Consider the following 8,522-nt stretch of genomic DNA (forward strand, 5'->3'; position numbering starts at 1 on the left):
CAAACATAAGCAACAATATCCTCAGATACCACACCAAACACATCTACTCATATCACAACTCAGATTAAATCGATAAGATATCTCCAATAAACCAACCAGACCACTCGGGTATAATCTACTAGAAACCCACAACAATCATAACTGGAAAAGTATGCACCCACTACATACAATTAGACCGTCCATCAAAACGCTCCTACAACCCGTAATAATCGCCTGTACACACTACATAGATATGCAGAATCAACATATTTAATCCAATCTTCCACACAAATCCTATGCCACCTTCTAAGTTATCCAATTAGGTACATACAGTCTAAAATTAAAGTACCCATGAAACAAGATACATCGATCCTCTATCGACTGGCCAAACCGACAATAGTATATGGCTAATTCAGTCCTTTCCCACGTCAGTATAAGCTAGGTACTCGATGTGCTCAAGATATCCAACTAAGCACGAATAACTCAAGATTCAAACATCTAAAAGTAAAGTAGGTCAATCCCCTACTGATCGGATCAACAAAACTAATCGGTCATCAACTAACTAATCAAGAACAAATAAAGCCTCTACAAGCGTCTAAGGTAAATCAACCCACGACTACCCCAAGTCAATATGTGTAAATCAGTTTTCTATTGACCGATCTAACCAGAGTACAATAATCATCTACCGACGAAAACTAACTAAAGTATATCGGTATTCTACTGACTAGTCAACATGAATATGAAGGTACTATCTACTACACACTAATAATAACAGAGGCTGGTATGTGCCTCCATCTCCTAACCAATTAGTAGTAACAGAAGTTAATACTACTAATGGTATGATATGAAAGATCTGCAGAGACTATATTCCTTAATCTCTATTAAGGTCGGTAAAGATCAGTGGCTATCCCATCACATATAATACGTGCTACAACAACCAGACAGATACTAATAAAGAATGCTAATACAGATGATAAACTGTAATATAGGGCATATACTAACAGAAAGGTAGGATAACAGTATATACCAACATACCTCCTATAACTTGGAGATGTCCTGCTGCTGCCAGATCCCAAAACCCGAAAAGTCACATCGAGAAGACCAAAACACAAAAATCCGAAACACCGGAAAAATAAGACTCGTAAGCCGATCTCTGATACCAAATAAATTGGTATCAGATAAATCTCAAAAATCCAGAACACATAGCAAGTATCGTATACCTGCTCTGATACCACTATATTGTCACGCCCCAGAGGAGTCCCTGTCCGAAGAAATTTCGGCAGCACCTCCCCTGTACCGGTGACAATCTGAAGCATTACTACAGACATAATATACATCAGCCACAGGCGGCTGGAATATACACACAACCACGCGGTTATATATATATCATCAGCCCACACGGCTGGAACAAAACCAACACAACGGATAAACATAAAATACAAGCTCATACAGAATCAAATAAAACACTGCTAGCCGGCTAGGCTTACACTAGACAACCAAAACAACACTCCGAACACAAAACTGGAACACACAAAGCCAAATACACACATCTCATATACCAAGATAAAATAACAAAAAGGCGGAGATATATCTTCTGATGTGACGTGGGGACCAGCAGACAGGATGCTCCAAGCGACACCATAAATAACCTGGTACCTGAAAAAGATAGTGTCAACGGAGGTGAGTTCAACAACTCAGCGAATACCAATGGACATGAGTAGTAAGTTATATCTAACAGCAACAAACATGGAATACAGCTTCCTAATCATATATAGGGAATATGCAAAACTGAAAGGTAACTGAGGAAGCTGTACTCACCAGGAACTCCTATCCAGACAAAAGGGTCGTCAAACCGAAAGTGTCAATAATCCTGTATGCACGTCAAAGGTATGCATCCAACCAAAATGCAGCAACCAAATGCAGCAAACATAATCACAATAACATAAATACATCAATGCATATGATGCTAATGATGCGTCTTGGTCACCCCTGACGCCAGTCAGTCCTCTCACACACAAATGGCGAGACCGAGTGGGTAGGGCTATGACAACCGTGCACTCTGTCGTCACTGCTCCTGATGAGTGACCGAGTGGACGGGATGCTGTCGGAGTACTCCTGTCCTGTGACCCCAAATCATAAATGGGGAGCTCAATGCTCTCAACTCCGGTACACGATGAGGAATCTCTGCGGCTACCACGCCGAGTCACCGACCAACGGAGCCAAACAGAGTCCACCGTCTGCCGGCTACGCTACACTAAATGCCGGTGAGCCAAACAGGCGGAACTGTCACGGCTACCACCGAGTCCTCGGACCAGCAGAGCAAAACCGCCACACACCGTCGATATACCACTAAACCATGAGTGGGGGTGTATGCAGTACATCTGGCGATGGGCTCAACCATAGTGGAGCCGATAATCGCACAGACAGATGCAATCATGATGCATGTCACTATGCATAACAAAACTGATCAACATAACCATATCCATGTATACAAAATGGGTACTGTAAAAACGATGGCCACATACCAAAATCTAGAGTACACAGGTCAGATAGAATATCAAAAACCTATGTCCTGAACATAATAAGTATGGAATATCCTGATCAGCATAGAAAAATCCATATATACATAATATGGGTACCACAGTATCAGTAGGTCAATCCACGGATCTAGGGCATACAGATCCTCTATGGTATAGCAACCTAGATCCTAAACATATCTCCTTCCATAACATATGTACCAACAATATGCACATATCAAGAATCAAGGTCTAGGTACACGAATCATATATGATATACAAATAGAGGTACACAAGCCAGTCACGGCATAAAACCTAAGTATCAGATAATCTCGATACACATGACTGAAACCAAAAGTCCAGAACCTAGTTCTAACCTCAGTAAAACATGGTATGTCACTTATTCTAGAAACTAAGATACTCATGGTAATACAGTACTCATGACAATAAATCACATGATATAAGCACGGGTACGTCACAGGCGATAAACCTAACATGCTATGGATATCAAACAGTGACATACCAAAGACAATATCATAAAAGATAAGTCAAGAGGTACCCGCCTTAAAATCTGTCGATCGTGATAAGCTATCCCGCGTCGAGACGCTCGCCTCGAAACAAAGTCCTGAAATCACATACTGTATTTAGTTAATTACTTATACAGTAAATAACTAAATAAACTCCCCAATCAAATTAGGGAAAACCCTAATCGCAACAATTAACCTAATTTCATAATCTAATTAGGTTTAACTAAATCCAAAATCATTCACTTCAATCCAATCAACCTATCAACCATATCATCAATCACAAACTCTACCATCCTTTAGAAACTAAATTTAGCAACAATCCTAATCAACAACCGAAGCTTACCTCAACACTGACCGCCGGAAATCCCTAGATCAACGATGGCGGTATGTGATCGGCAGAGGACCTCAACTTCTAGCTCCTGTTCAAAACCCAAAGTGAGCTGCTGGATCAAAAGACATCCACAACGCATAAAATTCCAAATCCACAGGACACGATACCTGTACCTCACAGCCATGTTTGTTGCTCCACAGCCCTCAACTAGTTGCTCTTCCTCTCCACTGGTCGGAGGTGATAAGGATCCGGTGACCGCGCTAGGGCACGGTGAGGTTGGCTGCACTTGGCAGATGCGAGGAGAGTGACTGCCAATGCTAAGGCTGAGGAATGACACGTTCTTGATCTCCTTGTTTTATGGCTCGGCTGCCAGCGCTCGAGAGAGGAGAATAGGAAGATGGCCGACGTCGCTGGAGAGGAGAGGGAGTCGGCTGGCTATGACCCAAACTGGGCACGACTATTGTGCTCCCAAATCGTAGCAGAGGAGGGCGATCAGTGCCGGCGATAGAGCATAGGGGAGGCCGGCAGTGAGTATGTGGCGTCGCTGTGATCCGGTGGCGACAAATCTGAACTAGATTTCCTCTCCTAGATTCGGTGGACAGCCGTGGAAGCAAACAAAATCTGCGTCGGCGGCGCAGTGCTCAACGAAGAAGAAAGGCTGAAGAGAAGATGGTCGGCGTGTCGCAAGAGGGTGAGGGATACTTGCCGGCGGCCGACGCTCGGGAGAGGAAGAGAAGGAGAAGGGCGATCGGGTTGGCTTGGGAGAAGGTAACCGCAAAGGTGCGGCGCATGTTCGGCGAGAATCGGGAAAAGAACGGGAAAAAGAAATAAAAGGAAAAGAAAAGAAATTAAAAAGGAAAATAAAACATTTCCTCAATTAAATGGGTAGCCTAAACAGACTTTCCCGGGCCCTGTTTTTATCCACGCTAACTCGTCCATACGAGCTCCGGAAAATTTCCGAAAAATTTCCAAAAATTCCAGAAAATTCCCTTATCATTATCCGCCATTTTTCCAGTATTTTACACTCTGTCTAGAAGGATACTATTGCACATCCTTCAACACCTGATAGGTTCGCATGGTCAACCTCAGAGCCAACTAACCATCGCGCCATTTACCTCGCTTTTAGACATGATCAAATTTGACATCGTCTGTGAAAACTTTGCCTAAATCTGAAACGTGAAGATGGAAGAGATATTTGGAATTCCTAATAACTATCAGAGCGCAGAAGTTAATGCAGCAATAACAAGCCGCAGCCGGGGGTCCTTTACCCCATGACCCGGTTGTGTCAATAATGGATCCTTACATCGAGAGAAGGACCCAAGTAGAAGGCTCGATTGGGTTCCAACCGATTCCTCCTCTCCCGGTTGGATTCATGCAAGCACTTAATGCACATTCAATTAGCCTTTTGTCAGTGTCGTCTTTCCCAGTCACGTATCACCGGGCATTATTTCGCATGTCCTTTGAGGATATGGGTCGAGCGAGAGGCCCCAAGGATCATCTTATGGAGATGCACCCGTTCGGGATTCACAAAAGGGAAAGGCTCAGGTTCCTAATGGTTCTCTCGAATGGTTAAGTATGTCGTTCTCTCAAGAAATTTTGGAGGATAGACTGCCAAGCCACTTCTGACCTTTGATGATCGAAGAATACAAGAGAGTGATTGATCCAGACAATCATTTGCTCAAATTTGAGAACTCAGCCATCCTTCATCAATACACGGATAACGTTAAGTGTCAACTGTTCCTTGCCACTCTCTCTGGCTCGATACAAAGGTGGTTCAAACAACTCTCAGTTGAGTTCATTTGTTATTTCAAGGATTTTTGGAAAACATTCCTCCACCATTTCGCTAGCAATAGGTAATACCACAAGACCATGTTGAGCCTATTTTATCTCAAGCAAGGGTTGAAAGAGGCACTACAGGCGTACATCAAAAGATTCAACTAGGTAACCATCGGCGTCCCTTCGACCACCCCTTTGACTACCCCAGCGATTCTAGTGAGTGTCTTCTCCCAAGGACTCACTGAAGGAGACTTCTTCTAATCCATGATCAAGAAACCCCTAAGAGATTTTGACCACCTACTTAGAAGAGCTACCAAATACATCAATATAGAGGAGGCGTAGTCGACTTCGAAGAAGGAGGTCACCGCGCCTGCTCCTGTCTCTGCACCTGAATGAAGAGCTCCTCCTCCTTGGACATACAAAGGACCCTGAGTAGGCCCCCATCACATCCCCACGAGCAAAGGCCTAACATTGTACAGCATGTGGTGGTCGAACGGACGTGATTCCCTGAGCCTCCTCGATGGACTCCAAGGTTCTGCACCTACCATCGTTCGAAAACACACAATACTCAAGATTACTATTAGTATAAGTAGGAGGCACGCTGAGTGGCTAACCAAGGGTTTTGTAAGTGCTCATTGTCTCCCAACGATCAACATTACCAGATTCGAACAAATCGCTTTGAAGAGACCACCGAGATGTTGAGCGACATCAATGAGCACCTCAACAACAAGAGTACTGGGTCCAAGCCCTTGCTCGAGTTGAACAGGACCATCCTTCGATGTGACAAGAAGAAAACCATAGCAACGTAGCTTAGGGAGACATTGGTATGATCGCAGGTGGCTCGACCGATGGTTACTCCAATCAGACCTGCAAGTCACACGCTCGTCAACTAGAAATTCATATAGTCAGATGTAGTCAGGAGAAAGCACAAGGGTCTGAAATTAGCTTTAAGCCCAAGGACTTAGAGGGTATGGAAGTACCTCATGATGATGCTTTGATCATTAAAGCTGTTATAGTTATTATAACATACATTATATTTTTATTGACATAGGCAACTCAGTCAACATTATTTTTAAGAAGGCGTTCAAGCAGTTACAAATAGAGAAGAGTGAACTCCAGTCCATGATCACACCCCTGTACAGATTCAGGGGCAATGAAGTTCAACCGCTCTGATAGAACAACCTAGCCATATCCTTAGGGGAGGAGCCTCTGATGAGGATGCACTGATCGACCTTCATCGTGGTAGACACACCCTCGACTTATAATGTAATCTTAGGCTGACCAGCCATAAATGAGTTTCGAGTGGTCGTCATGACCTTTTGTCAGAAAATGAAGTTCCCCATGCACGATCAGGTCGATGAAGTCAAAAGAAATCAGCTGGTAGCATACAAATACTATGTTGATGTTGTTAAGGCTGATGCTCACATAGCTCGGAAGAGTCAACGAATGGAGGTTAACATCATTCGTGAAGTGCCCCCGACATTAATCTATGAAGAAAAGGAGGTGCAGATTTAGTAGGGCAGGCTAAAGGACACCACTCAGGTAGCGGCCGACTTAGCCTAGGAATTCAAAGAAGAGCTTGTTGCATGCTTAATTCACAATAATGATATCTTCGCTTGGATGCCCAAGGAGATCACGGGCATATTGCCAACGGTCATGGAACATGCGCTCCACATCTGCCCAAATGCCCAGACACCCTGCCAGTCAAACAGAGGAAGTGAGATTTTGAAGTCGAACAGAACAAAATCATCCGAGCGAAGGTAGACAAATTGCTAGAGGCATGATATATTCGGGTAGTACAATTCCCAAGATGGTTGGCCAACATAGTCCTAGTGTCCAAGCCCAGAAACAAGTGGCATGTTTGGGTGGACTTCAGGGATCTAAACAAGGTATACCCTAAGAACTATTATCCCTTGCCACATATCGATCAAGTGATTAACTCAACTTTCGGCTGCGAGCTGATATGCATGTTAGATAGATATTAAGACTACCATCAGGTCTCGCTGGCCAAAGAAGACTAGGAAAAGGCTAGCTTCATTACCGCTAAAGGAATCTATTGTTACAATGTTATGCTGTTTAGACTAAAGAATGCAGGAGCTACCTATTAACGGCTTATGAACAAAGTGTTCCTGAAGCAGATTGGACGGAACATGGTGGTCTACGTGGATGATATTTTGATTAAGTCCCTCCAAGCGGTCGATTTGTGCGCTGACATAGATGAAACTTGTCGAACACAAACAATAAGGGAGTATGGACTTAAGCTCAATCCCAGTATATATTTGTTTGGAACTAAAAGCGAGCATTTTCTGGGCTACATAGTGACAGAGCAGGGGATCAAGGTTAACCCAAAGAAGGTGCAGGCTCTCCAAGACATGGCTCCCCCGTGTAATCTGAAGGAAGCACAACGATTGATCGGGCGGATCACAGTGGTATCTCACTTCATAGCAAGATTGGCTGATCAGAGCTTACCCTTCTTCAAGATACTCCGTTGGGTGATCAAATTTCAATGCGATGCCGAGTGCGACAAAGCTCTAGAAGAGCAAAAGTATTACCTTTCCACTTTGCCTATACTTGCTAAGCTAATAGTGGGCGAGCCCTTGTAGGTGTATTGTCTGCCAATGAGAGTGTAGTCAGCTTGGTGTTAGTACGGCAAGAGGGGAAGGAACAATAACCTGTGTATTTCTTAAGTCATTGATTGAAGGATACTAAATGCTGCTATACCGCTCTTGAGAAGTTTGCATATGAGCTAGTCCTAGCCGCTCAGAGGTTACGTTTTTATTTTTTCTCACACCCAATCATCATGTTGACTAGCACCCTAGGCTGAGTGCTCATCAACCCAAAAGCTTCGGGGAGATTAATCAAATGGATCACAAAACTTAGTGAGTATGATATATAGTATCAACCCCGAGCGGTCATCAAAGCTCAAGCATTAGTTGATTTCATGACTAAGATACAAAGTCCAGAGCCAGAAGATATCTGGAAAATATATGTGGATGGATTGTCCACCTGATAGGGTAGTCAAATGGGAATTCTTATGATATCACATAGAGAGGATAAAATGCAATTGTCCGTTCAGCTAGCTTACCGAGTTACCAATAATGAAACAAGTATGAGGTGCTAATTGCTGGTCTGTAGGCCGCAAGGCATATGGAAGCCACTCGAGTCCTAATTTACTCAGATTTTCAATTAGCGGCTAAACAGTTATCAAGTAATTTTGAAATTAATAATGAACAACTCAAGTTATATGTGGAGGTATTTGAGAAGTTGAAAGAAGAGTTTCAAGAGGTAATCTTACAGAAGATCTCCCGAGTGGAGAACCAGAAGGCAGAAGAGTTAGCCAAATTGGCTAGCTCCCTAATCCCATGGACTCTGGATAAGCTTGTGGAGTAAACA

This window comes from Zingiber officinale, chromosome 9B, assembly GCF_018446385.1.
Source record: "Zingiber officinale cultivar Zhangliang chromosome 9B, Zo_v1.1, whole genome shotgun sequence".
NCBI classification, from domain to species: domain Eukaryota; kingdom Viridiplantae; phylum Streptophyta; class Magnoliopsida; order Zingiberales; family Zingiberaceae; genus Zingiber; species Zingiber officinale.